General features: G+C 38.2%; 1 pseudogene; it reads left to right on the forward strand.

Moving 5' to 3' along the window:
* LOC102726850 (uncharacterized) overlaps positions 1-12,981 on the forward strand; it is a 14,383-nt pseudogene extending 1,402 nt beyond the window's left edge.
* The last annotated feature ends 1,659 nt before the right edge of the window (positions 12,982-14,640 follow it).

Consider the following 14,640-nt stretch of genomic DNA (forward strand, 5'->3'; position numbering starts at 1 on the left):
TTTTTTTTTTAAAGATTTTATTTATTTATTTGAGAGAGAGAGAATGAGAGACAGAGAGCATGAGAGGGAGGAGGGTCAGAGGGAGAAGCAGACTCCCTGCTGAGCAGGGAGCCCGATGCGGGACTCGATCCTGGGACTCCAGGATCATGACCTGAGCCGAAGGCAGTCGCTTAACCAACTGAGCCACCCAGGCGCCCCTGGCATCTTTCTTTTTTATGAAAGGCACATAGTTTTTGGTTTAGAAATCTGAATTGACAGAAAAAAATCCTACATATGGAAAGAACCCAGTATTTTTTCCCTAGTAAACTGTCAAGTGCTTTGTAAGTTGCCTTTGGATATTGGGTAGTATTTTCTGTGGGCTCCACATATTCATCTCTTTTTAAAACCTGCCTGATAATTAACCAAGCCTTGAAGTGTGCTGATGGTAATTTTAGTTCAATTTCCTGATTAGTTACAGATCAGCCAAAGCAGACAAGAGAAAAGCAAATGAAGTTCATTGGCTAAGATATCAAATCACATTCTCTGGGGGAACTGAATAGGTTTTTATTTTCAGAAAATAGAGTGGTGCTTCAATGTAATCAGAGTTTATTACGTGAATTCTGGAAAAACAAAGTGTTGAAGATAAAAATACTTAGGAGAAACACTCTTCACTAGAGAAATTTCTGAAAATGATTTCCAGAGTTCTAAACTGAAAGTAGTAAGACAGGTGATGGCTATGTTTGTTACCTTGATTGTAGTGATAGTTTTACGAGTGTATGCATATGTCCAAATTCATCAAATTGTATACATTAAATATATGCAGTTTTTTGTATGTCAGTTATACCTCTGTAAAATTGTTAAAAATAATAAGATAGGTCAAATTTTATGAGATCAAATATTTTTATAATCAGAATTATAAATATTTGTACTTGAAAGTTGATTATTTTTACTGATTCAGTACAGTGGGATTTCAGAAGGAATATGCCATTACCTAAATGTGTATATATGCCTGCCATGCCACTTTCTTAAGCTCCATTTCCAGTGACTTATTCCCTCACACAACAAACACTGCCACCTCCCTCTCCTTCCTCTCTCTTCCTTTCTCTCTGTTTTTCTTGGTGTTTCTTATCTGTTTCTATTTTTTGCTTTCTTTCTTTCTTTCTTTCTTTCTTTCTTTCTTTCTTTCTTTCTTTCTTTCTTTCTTTCTTTCTTTCTTTCTTCTTCCCTTCCTTCTTATGTTCAATTAGCCAATATATAACACATCATTAGTTTTTGATGTACTGTTCAACGATTCATTAGTTGTTTCATTTTTTAAATTTATTTATTTGAGAGAGAGAGAGTGCACATGAGCTGGGGGAGGGGCAGAGGGAGAGGGAGAGAATCTCAAGCAGACTCCCTGCTGAGCATGGAGCCTGATGTGGGACTTGTTCTCAGGACCTTGAGATCATGACTTGAGCCGGAATCAAGAGTCGGATGGATGCTCAACCAGCTGAGCCACCCATGTTCCCCTCTGTTTCTATTTTGATCTTTATCTCTACTATATCTATTTGTACCTTGCCTTATTTCCACTTGTTTCTTTAAGGATTAAAAATAGTTTACACGTTTCCAAAATATGAAAGGTGAAAATAAATAGTTGAAGGAAACAGAGAGAGAAAATAAGAGCAGGAAATTAATAAAGATATGAATAAGATTAACACTCAGAAACGTATACTGTTCAGTCGATAGGGTGCAGACTCAAAGTAATAAGAAAACATTTGAGTTCCAATTTTCAGAATGTTCAAAGGATAAAATCAAATAAGTTGCTTAGGAGATGCATAGCCTTTTTTGATTCTGAGTCCAGAATGTAATTTCTGAATTCACAAGGACGACTTCTTCGGTAATGTCTCTATAGCTTATTTTTATAATTATAATGTTATGTAATTGCAACTTATGAGTAACAAATTTCATAGAGCTTTAAAAATAATGATGAACTCAATTTACTGAATATAATACTGTCTCAGCCCACATCAGTGCAGTCTGAGCAGCATCTTAATCCAGGGATAAATTTAGAGTATCTACTGTTGCAAGTTTTTAGTATCTAGTATTTTCACTAAGAATTGGACAACCAAAGGGCTCCTGGGTGGCTCATTCAGTTAGGTGTCTGCCTTCGACTCAGGTCATGATCTCAGGGCCCTGGGATCCAGCCCCAAGTTGGGCTCCCTGCTCAGCTGAGAGCCTGCTTCCCCCCTCCCTCTGCCTTTCCCCTCAAATAAATAAATAAAGTCTTTTTTTTTTTAAGTCTTAAAAAAAAATAAAAGCACTTAGTAATTCAGAAGTGAGATGTAGCTGGAAGGAGTTGTGGGTTTTGTTTTATTTGTTTAAAAAATTTTTTAAAAAGATTTTATTTATTTATTTATTTATTTATTTATTTATTTATTTATTTAACAGAGAGAGAGAGAGCACAAGCAGGGGGAGTGGCAGACAGAGCAGGCAGAGCAGAGGGAGAAGCAGGCTCCCTGCTATGAGCCTGATGTGGGACTCGATCTCAGGACCCTGGGATCCTGACCTGAGCTGAAGGCAGACGCTTAACCGACTGAGCCACACAGGCACCCTTGTTTTGTTTTAAAATGATCACTATTAGAACATGCTTCAGTAATAATTGAAAAGATTGAGTTCAGTGGGAGAGGCTCATGATCAGGAAAAAGAAGGGGACTCACAAAGCAATGAAGTCCTTGAGAAGGAGAAAGGATGTGGGTTGCAGAGGTTGGGGACAGGGGAAATTGAAGGATAGGCCTTTGTAACTTTACTGTGACAGGAGAGATTGGAGGTAGGTCCAGCGAGATTTTGTAGATTTGTTGTTGGGATGATGAAGGAGCTCTGGTGGTGTCTAAATTGGAAAAAAAGTTATGATATTGGTGTCTTGGAGAATAAGAAAGCAAGCTTATGAAAGGATAAGGCAATTTTGAGTACCCATTAAAGTTTCAAATCCTGAATTTTGAAGTGAAACCAAGTCATCCCAAGACAATTTTCTCTGGCAGTGATTTGTTTACTAGCATCTGAGCAACTAAAGTCAGGAATGGGACTTTGAAATAGCTAATTGCAAGTAAAATATTTTTTGTGAGACTGATTATAATAATGGACTACCAAATCTAAGCTGTTAAGAAGAGAAATAATGATTAGAGAAAATTGATACATGGTGAAAAATTAATGGGGTCAATGGGTCACGAGTCTTAATAAGGTTGAAGAAGTGTCATAGTGGGAGTTGTAGAACAACAGTTGAACTAGAAGAACAAAAGGTGGTGGTCAAAGAATGAATGAGATGTTGATGTCAGGGTTCAGAGATTCTGATAAAGACAAGGTAATCAGACAAGGTGTGACCTTGGGGAGTGGATTGTGAAGATGCGAGAAGACCAATGGAGACAGGGCTTTCAAGGAAATGAGGTGTCATAGCTGTGGATATTAAAAGAGCCTGTTTGATGTTACTATAATAAATGAGAAAAAGAAGCACATTCAGATACATTATTGTGAAACTTTAGAGCACTAAGGATCCAGAGCATATCCTCTACGATTAGAAAGGAAGAAAAGCTACACAAGAAAGCATTTTAACTTATCAGCAAAATCCTTAGATATTAGAGGACAATGGAAAATTTTCCCCAAGTTCTGAAGGAAATGATTTTCAAATTAGATTTTTGTGCCTTGCTAAACTGGTAGCTAGCAATGAATGCTGAGTAAGCATGTACTCTCTGTCACAAGTAGGGCTAAGCAATTGCAAATAGCAAATTTATGTAGCCTCAGGTAGGCCTTTGGAAAATGGGAAAGATAGCTAATACAATGAACTTTTCAATATCCTGAAAGATTTTAACATACTGGAAAGAGCGATTGGATTGATTAAGGTCAAGCGTAGAAGTCATTTGCTTATCTGTTTTGATTATTTTGCTTTCAGATACAATGAAAAAATTATAGTTATGTATATGAATAAGGCTTGGGCCTTGAAAAAGGCTTTCTTTTTGCACCTGCCCAAAAGAAAGCATATATGATCTTGAACTGTGTTAACTAAAATATATTTAGAAAAAGGAAAGTAAGGGTCTTGCTCTGTTTCATCTGAGTAGGCTATACCTTTGTTCATTTTTCATTCAGCAGATATAGTAGATATAAAGACAGTCATGGCTCCTGTGGAGTTCCTGGACTAATGAGAGAGACAAGCAGAGAACTGATAATAGAATGCTTGGTAAGGTTACAGAAATACACTTTAGGTGCAATTGGAACCCAAAGGAATAAGGTTCCGTGAGATTTTATTTGTATCTTGAGGAATGAATGGGAGATTATTAGGTGGAAGGCATTTCAGAAAGAGGAGAAGGTTATTAAAGCATGGGGTTTTAGAGATCAGTAAATTTTCTTCTGTGCCTGGAAGTTCATGTAATAGGGGCTCTGAGAGTTCTTTTTTTTTTTAATTTTTACTTATTATTATTATTTTTTAAGTAGTCTCCATGCCCAGTGTGGAGCCCAACACAGGGCTTGAATTCACAACCCTGAGATCAAGAGCTGTGCTGAGATCAAGAGTCAGATGCTTAACTGACTGAGCCACCCAGGTGCCCCTGTCAATAAATGAAGCCAAAAATTTAGAGACAAATGTACTGATCAAATCTAATGTATAAAGTGATTCATGAATATAATATGACTGTTAATACTTATCTTAGAATTTCTTAGTGATATCACCAAGGGAATATTATATAAATCCAGATTGGAAAAAGCTTCTTGAAAAGTAAACTTAAAGAAATCATCCATAGTTTCTACTAATATTGAAGAAGTTGTATATCTGGAATATTATACTAATATCTACTGAAATTATTTATATTACTTCCTCCAACTTTTTGGTTTAGAAAGCATTCATCTGCTTATCTATCTCACATTTTAAAATTTCCAAATAGCATAAATTATTTTTATGCATTTATAATATGAATACAAACATTATTTATATTGATGAACTTCAGATGTTCTGACATGAATAGAGACTGACATGATACATTTTTGTGCCCTGTTTAGTTAAATATATTATTTTCTCCATTTGTAGTAGAGTGGAATGGCAATTGACTGGGCTCCAGTTATCCAAATTTATTTCATTTGGAGGCTGAAATGGTTATTTCCACCGAGCTGCTATTACAAGATGCAAAGGAAAAGAAATAAAAAAAAAATTGAATGTTCATTTTGGCAGCTATTTTAATTACGAATATTGTAAGGGTGTATTTTAAAATACAACTTTCTTCTTTCATGTTGTATTATAAATAGAGATTTTTATTTCTCCTTTCCATGAAATGTATACCCTGGAAAGTCTCCAGGGCAATATTAACCATCTTGGAGTACTAATACTGAGAAAATGGTTAATAATAAAAATAATGCCTTATAAATTTTTGACTCACTCACATCTAATTTGCTTGGTCTAAATTTAAAATACAAAGGTAAATTGCATTTGTATAGGTCTCTTCCATATAGTATTATATTTGATCTTTACAGTAACCTTGTGAATTTTCCCATTTGTGTACATAAAAAAAATAGAAGATTTTATCATTTATTTGTACTGAAGTTACAGATTAAAAATTTACTAGATTTTAAGTTTTGATCAGAGGCTAAGACTAGAGAAACAGAGGATTTTCTTCCTAACATGATGCCTTTAATTACTACACATACCAGCACCATCTGTGACCTGGACTGTGATTATAATGTCCTAACTGTCAGTCTGTTCTGGCCCCTTTCTGATTCATTTTCTACTTGGCAGCTCTAATAATAAAAACAAAGAAACATATAATCACAAATTATATCATGCCACTCTCCAGCTTGAAATCCTTTGTGTTTATAGTAATATCCAAACTCTTTACCAATCTTTATAGTCCTCCCTGTGTGTTCTGGCCCCGGCCTAACATTCAGCCTCATCTAAGAACACTCACTTCCTCACTCTGGCCTTCTTTCAGTTTCTGGTACCTGTCTGACATTTTCAGCCTTGAGGTCTGTGAGCTTTCCAGTCTCTCTACCTGAACTGTTCTTCTCATCATTAAAGTCCAAACCTTATGACAAAATGATGAGGAATATGTGATCTAGATGCAAATTGATAGTTGAAATCCCAGCTCTCCTTACAATTTGTCCAAATGGCTTTGGAAAAATTAACAATGCCTGTATTTTCATCTACAAAATGGGGATAAAACTGTACAATTATATTATGTAAGAATAAATGAGATAATCCCTAAAAAGCATGTAACAATTTCCTGGTACACTCTATGTGCCAGGTAAATTTTAGCTGCTAGTATTATTTTCGTCCCTATTACTATTAGTACTACTACCGCTGTCAGTTTCTGTGTGGCTTTCTGTGACCCATAGTATCTCAAGAAAGAGTACCCATTTGCCTTTATTATAGCACCCTTTTCACCTGCATTCTAGTTCTTTTATAACTTGTAACTATTTAATTGTTGTTTACTTATTTATGTTCTGCCCTCACCACTCGGATGAACACTGGGACCAGAAGGTGTTGTTCCCCGTTGTCTCCCAGCTCTTACACTTCATAGTTTTTGAATGGATGAATAGATGGAGTGTTACCTTGAATGTCCTTAGACTGTCAACCAAAGATATTCTTGCCTTGTGGCCCTTCCATAAAGGGAGCTACATTTCATTTCCCACATTTGTCCCTTTGCTTTGAACCTACTGTACATGACTTTTCTCTGTTACTTTATAGAGCAGAAGTCTTTGTTTGCCCACTATGGGGAATGAGATGGGTCTCTCAGAGAGTTCATAGGCCTCTGTTCAGATCATTTAAATCCTGATGAAAGGAGAAGGGAAATGTTTAGACTTGCCCATGTTTCATTTTGTCAGATTAGGGATTTTGTTGTCTGCCAGGGTGGGGAAAGGAGTTCCAGTTGTAGGCAGCAGAGACAAGACACTTCACCTCTCTGGGGAAGAGTTCTAGGTACTGCTTCCTTTCCTGGCACAACATCCTTAATATAACACCTATGCCCACTGTAAGCTGTGATTGTGGACTAAGCCCAGCACTTTCAAGGAGGCATTAGGGTGAGTGCTAATTGGATTTGTCCCGCACAATCAACAGTCAGCGCCTGGACAGCCGAATTTGGGATTACTGTTGGTGTTCTCCTAAGAATCCTGTCCATGTTTTCCCCAGTGATACATTCTGATAAATTTTCACACTAACTTTGGTGGACAGACTTGCCTGGTCATACCTGAATATGCTTTGTTTCCAGATTTTCTTGCCAGTATCTACGTGGGCAATTTAACAGAAACAGTATGATAATCTTGTTACAGTGCAGCATAAAAACTGCTCACTCAGCTTCAGCCATACTAGCTTCCTCAGTGTCCCTGAAAGCACATTCCTGCCTCAGGGCCTTGATGCTCAGTTCCCTGGCTTGCAATGCTCTTCCCATAGATATCCATGGTTTGCTCCTTCGCTTCATTCAAGGAATCTTGAGGTGTATATTTTTTTACATGTTGGGCACACATTTTTTTACATCTGTAATTCTTTTAGATGTGTCACAATAATACCAGTTGTTTTTGTACATCTCTTTTCAGATATGTAAGTTGTGACACATTTATATTGGAAAATTATAGTTGAATGGAATAACTTTCTTTCTGTAGTTTTATTTCATTTTATATACAAGAAATTTTATTCTTTAGGTGTATTTAGACTACATCCCACGTTTTTCTACCTGCTTATGGAAACCTAATCAAAATCCTTCTAGAGCCAGAATAAATGAGATTTCCTTTGAAATATTAGCACTGTAATGTTTATGTAAAAAATTTATGGCTTTATCTAAAATGGCAAATTCTATGCCAAGGAAAATACATTTTCTTAAAGCCACTTTTTTTTCATATCTGCTCTTTGGAAGTTACTGGATTAATTAGGTTCTATGTGGCTCAAATGGGGTTTATGATGGAATCCCTGCCCTGAAGCCCTGAGGCAGGAATGTGCTTTCAGGGATACTGAGGAAGCTAGTATGGCTGAAGCTGAGTGAGCAGTTTTTTTTTAAGATTTTATTTATTTATTTGAGAGAGAGAGAATGAGAGAGAGCCAGTACATGAGAGGGGGGAGGGTCAGAGGGAGAAGCAGACTCCCCGTCGAGCAGGGAGCCCGATGCGGGACTCGATCCAGGGACTCCAGGATCATGACCTGAGTGAGCAGTTTTTATGCTGCGCTGTAACAAGATTATCATACCAGTTTCTGTTAAATTGCCCATGTAGATACTGGCAAGAAAATCTGGAAACATGGCATATTCAGGTATGACCAGGCAAGTCTGTCCACCAAAGTTAGTGTGAAAATTTATCAGAATTTATCACTGGGGATACACACTCTTGAGGAAATAATGGTGACAATGATGATAGTAGGTAACATTTATTGAGTACTCACTATGTGGCAGGCAGCATTTTAAGAATTTTATTAAAATGAGCATTATTAAGGCACTGTGTCTTTCACTTTCAGAATCTCAGGATCTGGGAGTGGTAAAGGAACTTGCTCAGTATTAGGAACCTGGGAGGGAGCTCTTCTCTAATATTATTGACAGGTATTCCTACAGGATCTCCATGGAGATTTGCAAGAAAGGCAGAGCTCTGAGCTCCTAATGGAGGAGCTCATATAGCCCATAGGAGCTGAAGCTGAAAGATGAGGACCATGAGCAACTGTGGGAGGTGTAGGAACCACTGGAGCAGGACCTAGAGGTGTTGCTGATGTCCAGACTTTCTGAGGAAGTTCACAAGATGATATGAGAAGCTCTCATGAAATAGTTGGCATCAGAAAAGCTGCTGAAGGAAGTGGTGGGTAGAATTGACAGGCTGCAGGTGGAGGTGACAGCCTTGAAGATAGCAGTCATCACATCCACATCCAGCCTCTCCCAACCATGAGCCCCACTTGCAGCTGCTGAACCCTGCTAAGACTGGACCCTACAAGGGCCAGAAACACTAGCAGCTCCCTCTGCCCAGTCGTGAGCCCCTCTACGGGACATACTGTTGCCATGGATGAGGAGGACAAGGAGATGGATATGGCCCTTTTTGCTGAATTCTAAGCCTGGAGGGAATTGCATATCATGGACAAGCCCCCCTGTTCCTTCCTTGGAAGGGTGTACCCAGGGAATGTGGGCCCTTGCCTGGACTTTATAATGCAGGACTTCTTGGTGCTGTTGTAGGCCAGTCTGGAGGACAACGAATGCTCACCACCTAGCCCATGGCTTTGCAGATGCTGTCGCAGTATGAGTGGACACAGTTAAGTGTGGCAGCGCCAACGTATGTGTCCACACCTGCCAGTACCACATCTGGCTCTGTCACTTTGAGAGCCACAACTACACCTCACCATTCTCTCTAGCTTGGATCACTGTAGTGTACAATTTTGTCACTTTCATCTACTACATCCAGCAAGACCTGTTGCATAAGAATATGAAGCCAATGTTTTGGGAGATCACAAAGCTGCAAAAGGAGATGAAGCTGGCCCAGCTTAGCATCTTCTCCTTGGAGGCCTAGGGTATTACCTGGGCCTGGGGGTGGGGGCTGGGCAAATAGCTGCCCCAAAATGGACAGACACATAAAAAGACAAGGTCCTAGAGCCAGTCCTGAGCCAGAAGTCAAACATCTGCCTGGGAGGAACCAATAGCCAGGACCTGGAGGCAGCACTGAGCTGGCACCAAATACCTGTCCCAGGACAGATGGAGTGACAGACAGATTTGTACATGAGATGACCTGTCTTTCTTGCCTATTGAGTTCTACAGTTCCCAAGGAGATTTTCAAGAAAGCACCAAATGCCAAGGACCTCGGAGCCTTAAATGCTTCCATAGGTAGTGAGGTTGTTCCCTACCTCCTGAGGCAGCTAACTCTATGAATATCTGTAATTATTACACAATACTTATTGTGCCTTCTGCCCTTTGCAGCTCCCTTGCTGTTGTCTGACTCTTCTGCTATGGGATAGACCATCACATTTTACTTAAAAATAGGAATGTATCCCTTGTGGGGAAGTCCTGGCCCTTTTGTGGCAACGTCAACCTTCATGGAGTATCCCTGAATCAGTGATGGCAGAAACAGTGTTTATTCTTCCCCCATCACTCCATCTTTCCAGGTCTGCGGTGAACGCCTTGAGGGCAGAGGCTCTTGCTTTATTCATGGTTTTATCCCCAGTATCTTGCACTGAGTTATGGAAATGAGTGAAAGAGTGACTAAATACCAGTCTGGGATTAATAGGTTGGGTCCCAAGTTTAGCTTCGATAGGACCCGAAATTTACAGAATTCTAATACTGTATTTTGTCATCATCATTTTTTTTTTTTTTTACCTCTTTGCTCCTACCCCACCACTGTTTTGCTCTTTCTGTTCTTAGAGCGTTAACCATCCAGTGACATTTGTAAAGAAAGGTAAAAGCTGTTATATCTGACCTTAGCCCTATTCTCTTTGATGGGGAGAAATGAGGAAATCATCTGATTAGCACTGTGGGTAGAAATTAGAATCCAGAATAAGACTAGAGTGAGGGGAGGGCTGGGGGACACTCCAGGGGAAATGATATGATAGCAGAGAACATCAGGGTGTTTGCCATACACTATGGGAGGCATACCCAGTATATTTTATTCCTTTTGTAATTGAAAGAGAGATGACTAGGAGAATGAGAGGAGATATATTTTTGAATTCTGATGGAGGATGACAAATTGAAGTCCTAATAACCAGTTTAAAGATGACATATATTTATAGAATTTGTCAAGGTACCATGGGGAATATAATAAATATTTCACATGTCCACATGTCCTGCTACCTTAGCAAGACCTTAGACACCTTAGGCAAGGAGACTGAGTTCATCTTTGTACTCCCAACTTTTCTTTCTTTATGAAATTGTACATAATAGATGCTCAATAACTTGTAAATTACACAGAGTAGAGGAATTGGTTCTAAATCTCAAAAAGTCTATAATCTCTTGGAGAAACTGAATATAATCATCTGGAAAGTTAAATAGGAATAAGAAAAAGTACATACCCTGACCAAATGGAATTTATTCCAGGTATGCAATGCTGATTCAGTGCCTGAAAACCAATCAGTGTAATCCACCTAACTTTTGTAATCCATTAACTTTAGTTAATGATAGTGTATCTGTGTGCATTCATTAATCATAATAAATGAGCCATAATAATGTAAGATAATAATAATTGGGGAAACTGGGTGAAGGGTATGTGGGAACTCTGTATAATCTTCTTAATTTTTCTGTAAATCTAAAACTGTTCTAAAATTAAAAGTTAATTTAAAAAATGCATGGTTTTATGTGGTTAAGTGCATAGTAAACTGTAGACATACTAAGTGTCTATATAGATTCAAAGAGATGCAGTATTGTAATGTGGTTAAGATTAATAGCTAATCTTTGGATTAATAGCTAGAGTTCTAATCCCTACTGTTACTATCTGGCTAGATGACCTTACAGATTATTTAAACTCTTCTGTAAAATGGGGATAACAATATTTCCCCCATAGGGGTATTGAGGTTTAAACCAGAGAGTGACTGCAGAGTGCTCAAGACAGTGCCCAGTACATATTAGGCTGCTATGGATGGTAGAGAAATAAGGATTTCTTGGGGTAGGTAGGACTGAAGCCAGGTCTTGAAGAATAGGTAGGATTTAGACAGGGAAAAAAGAAATATATCATGAATTCTAGCTCTGACATTTAATTTGCTTTATGACCCTTGATGAGTCTCTGAAATTCTCTGTGTGTAGTTTTCCTTTCTATTAAAAAGAGGTTGTTGCAATCACAGTGCTTGTTTCATAGTTGGTGCTCAAAAAATAACAGTTGCTCTTATCATAAATGTAGTTACTGTTACCGCTGTCATCATTGTTGTCATTAAATCAGGGTAGGGGATGGATAGGAATTGGGCTTTCTTGGAGCTGAGGTTTCAGCTAATGGAGGGAAACAAGATTTATATTTAGGGAAGAGTCTGATTACAAATACAAATAAAAGAACTATTAGAAAAATAGAAAACTTTGATCATGATTATAGGGATTTAAGCTGGCAACAATGTCTAGGATGTGGGGGACTTTCTACAGAATAAATTTTATTTCATATCAAAATTCTGAAACAGATTAATGAATACCAGATTATACTTTTGCAATGGCTTTTTTCTTACCTTGTAAACAAAGCTAGCTTGCTTGCTTCCCCCCTTTTCTTTTTCTTTCTTTCTTTCTTTCTTCCTTCCTTCCTTCCTTCCTTCCTGGGACTAAAATTTGGGTGTTTTTATTATATTGAAACCTATGATAAGAAACATAGGGAAAAGGACCATACTCTACAGGCTGCTACTGTGACGGCAAACCTTTGGAATTAAATTTGAAAATGTTAAGTGGTTGATGTAGAAAACTGCAATAAAGCAGTAGAAATCATATTTGTATTCCAAAAAAAGAAAAAACGTCTTTTTTGTTTGGGTATTTATGTCAGAGAGTTAGTGATAATTCACGTAGTTTCAGCTAGTAATTATGTGTTAATAAGCGTTTTTCCTTAATTATTTTTTCTCTCTTAGAACGGTATCGCATTCAGAGTGAACAGTTCGAAGATCTTTGGCTCATAACAAATGAACTTATTATTCGCCTTCAAGAATATTTTGAAAAACAGGGAATCAAAGATTTTGCCTGTTCTTTTTCTGGATCTATGCCCCTTCAAGAATATTTTGAGTTGATTGATCATCATTTTGAGGTGTGTACGATTGTAACTCATATTACCTGCAATTTTTCTATATATGAAAGAGAAAGAGATGCTACAGAGGAAAGAATTCTAGTGTACTTGGCTATTAAATCTAGTGCTTCAAGTAGTTATTTTATGTGGATGGTGGATTTTGTGTATCTGTTCCTGCCCTCTTGCCCAGTTTGTGGTCACTTGCAGACATTAACAGAGTGGCTGCCTGGAGCTAAGCATGTGGTCTGGCTTCAGAACAGAGCTGATTTAATTCTCCAACATGGGGACTTAACCTTTGACCCCAGTAACCCAGTATTAAAACCGTTCGAGCTTATCAGCAGCCATTTGGCTAACTAATTCTAGCAGGCCATAAATGAGGTGTGATTATAAAGTAAAGTGATTTTTCCTTTTCTTTTTTAACAAGCACACCAGAACTTCTGCATCTGAATGAGGGTTAGCCACATAAAATATTCTTCAGTATCTGGCACAATGGGCACTTAGTAAATGCTGAATGATTAAATGTCTAAACAAATAAGATGTGACAGTGACTGTGTTACCCGAATATTTTTGCATTTCTTCTGTGGAAGAACCTGTGTTAATTGTCCTGAGTATCATGATGGTATAAAATCTTCATTCTTTGAAGACTGATTTGATATTTGGAAATAGTCAGGAGTCATGTTTTATAAATGAACTGGACAAATGACAATCATTGTTTAAAAAATCTCATGTGTTAAAAAAAAAATTCACCAGATTCTACTTACTTATTTGCCCATAAGTAGACTCTGTAGGCAATTACAAAGGAGGGGGGGAGGAATTTCAAAAGGATTTTGAACATTATTCAAGGAAGCATTGGTTCTCTAGCATAACTGCTTTTTAAGGAATCAATAGGTTTTTGCATTTCAGTTTATAAACGATGATGTGTGAATATGTACGTGACACAGAGAGAGAATATGTCATGTCATGTGAACATTCTATTGTTTAATCCCTTGGACATTCTAAGAACATTGACTTTAACCTATAAAGACTTCTCCCTTTAGTAGAGTGTGAACATAAAGAGAAAATTTCAGTGCATACAATCACAAATAACATGTCATTATCAAATAAATTGAACTTACTTGGGTTATCTTTCATCTGTGCTGATAGTATTTTATAGGACAGTATGCTTTTGGCCAAATCATAGCACCAAAATTGACATTTGGGGAATATATTTAGGTATTTAGGTATTTTAAGGATTGAGAACCTTTGCAATCCTCTAGGATATATTTTAAAAAATTCATGCTTCACTGTGCAAAACTGGGATCTAGTGGTTTATGGAAGAGTCTCCAAAAAACTATATTAATTATGTATTTGTAATATTTAAAACACAAGATATTAGATTCTGATTGACTGTAAGTTTGACATACAGTTTGCCCTTATTTGCTGGCTGGTAAATCCCTGGAGTTTCCGCATCAGGGGCATTTTTTTCTTTTTTTTTTTTTTTTTAAAGATTTTATTTACTTATTTGACAGAGAGAGAGGCAGGGAGAGAGGGAACACAAGCAAGGGGAGTGTGAGAGGAAGAAGCAGGCCCCCCGCGGAGCAGGGACCCCGATGCGGGGCTTGATCCCAGGACCCTGGGATCATGACCCGAGCCGAAGGCAGACACTCAACGACTGAGCCACCCAGGCGCCCCAGGGCATTTTCTTTCTGGGAGGGGTTTAGGGAACATGATGAACTACAGGCACTTCCATTTGTTACACGAAGTTTGTTTGTTTATTTATTTATTTAAAAGATTTTATTTATTTATTTGACAGAGGGAGACAAAGCGAGAGAGGGAACACAAGCAGGGGGAGTGGGAGAGGGGGAAGCAGGCTTCTCGCTGAGCAGGGAGCCCGATGCGGGACTCCATGCGGGGCTCGATGCGGGGCTCGATGCGGGGCTCGATGCGGGGCTCGATGCGGGGCTCGATGCGGGGCTCGATCCCGGGATCCTGGGATCATGACCTGAGTCGAAGGCAGACGCTTAACGACTGAGCCAC

The sequence above is a fragment of the Leptonychotes weddellii genome, chromosome 12, assembly GCF_054177405.1.
Source record: "Leptonychotes weddellii isolate Sample4059 chromosome 12, ASM5417740v2, whole genome shotgun sequence".
Taxonomy (NCBI): Eukaryota; Metazoa; Chordata; class Mammalia; order Carnivora; family Phocidae; genus Leptonychotes; species Leptonychotes weddellii.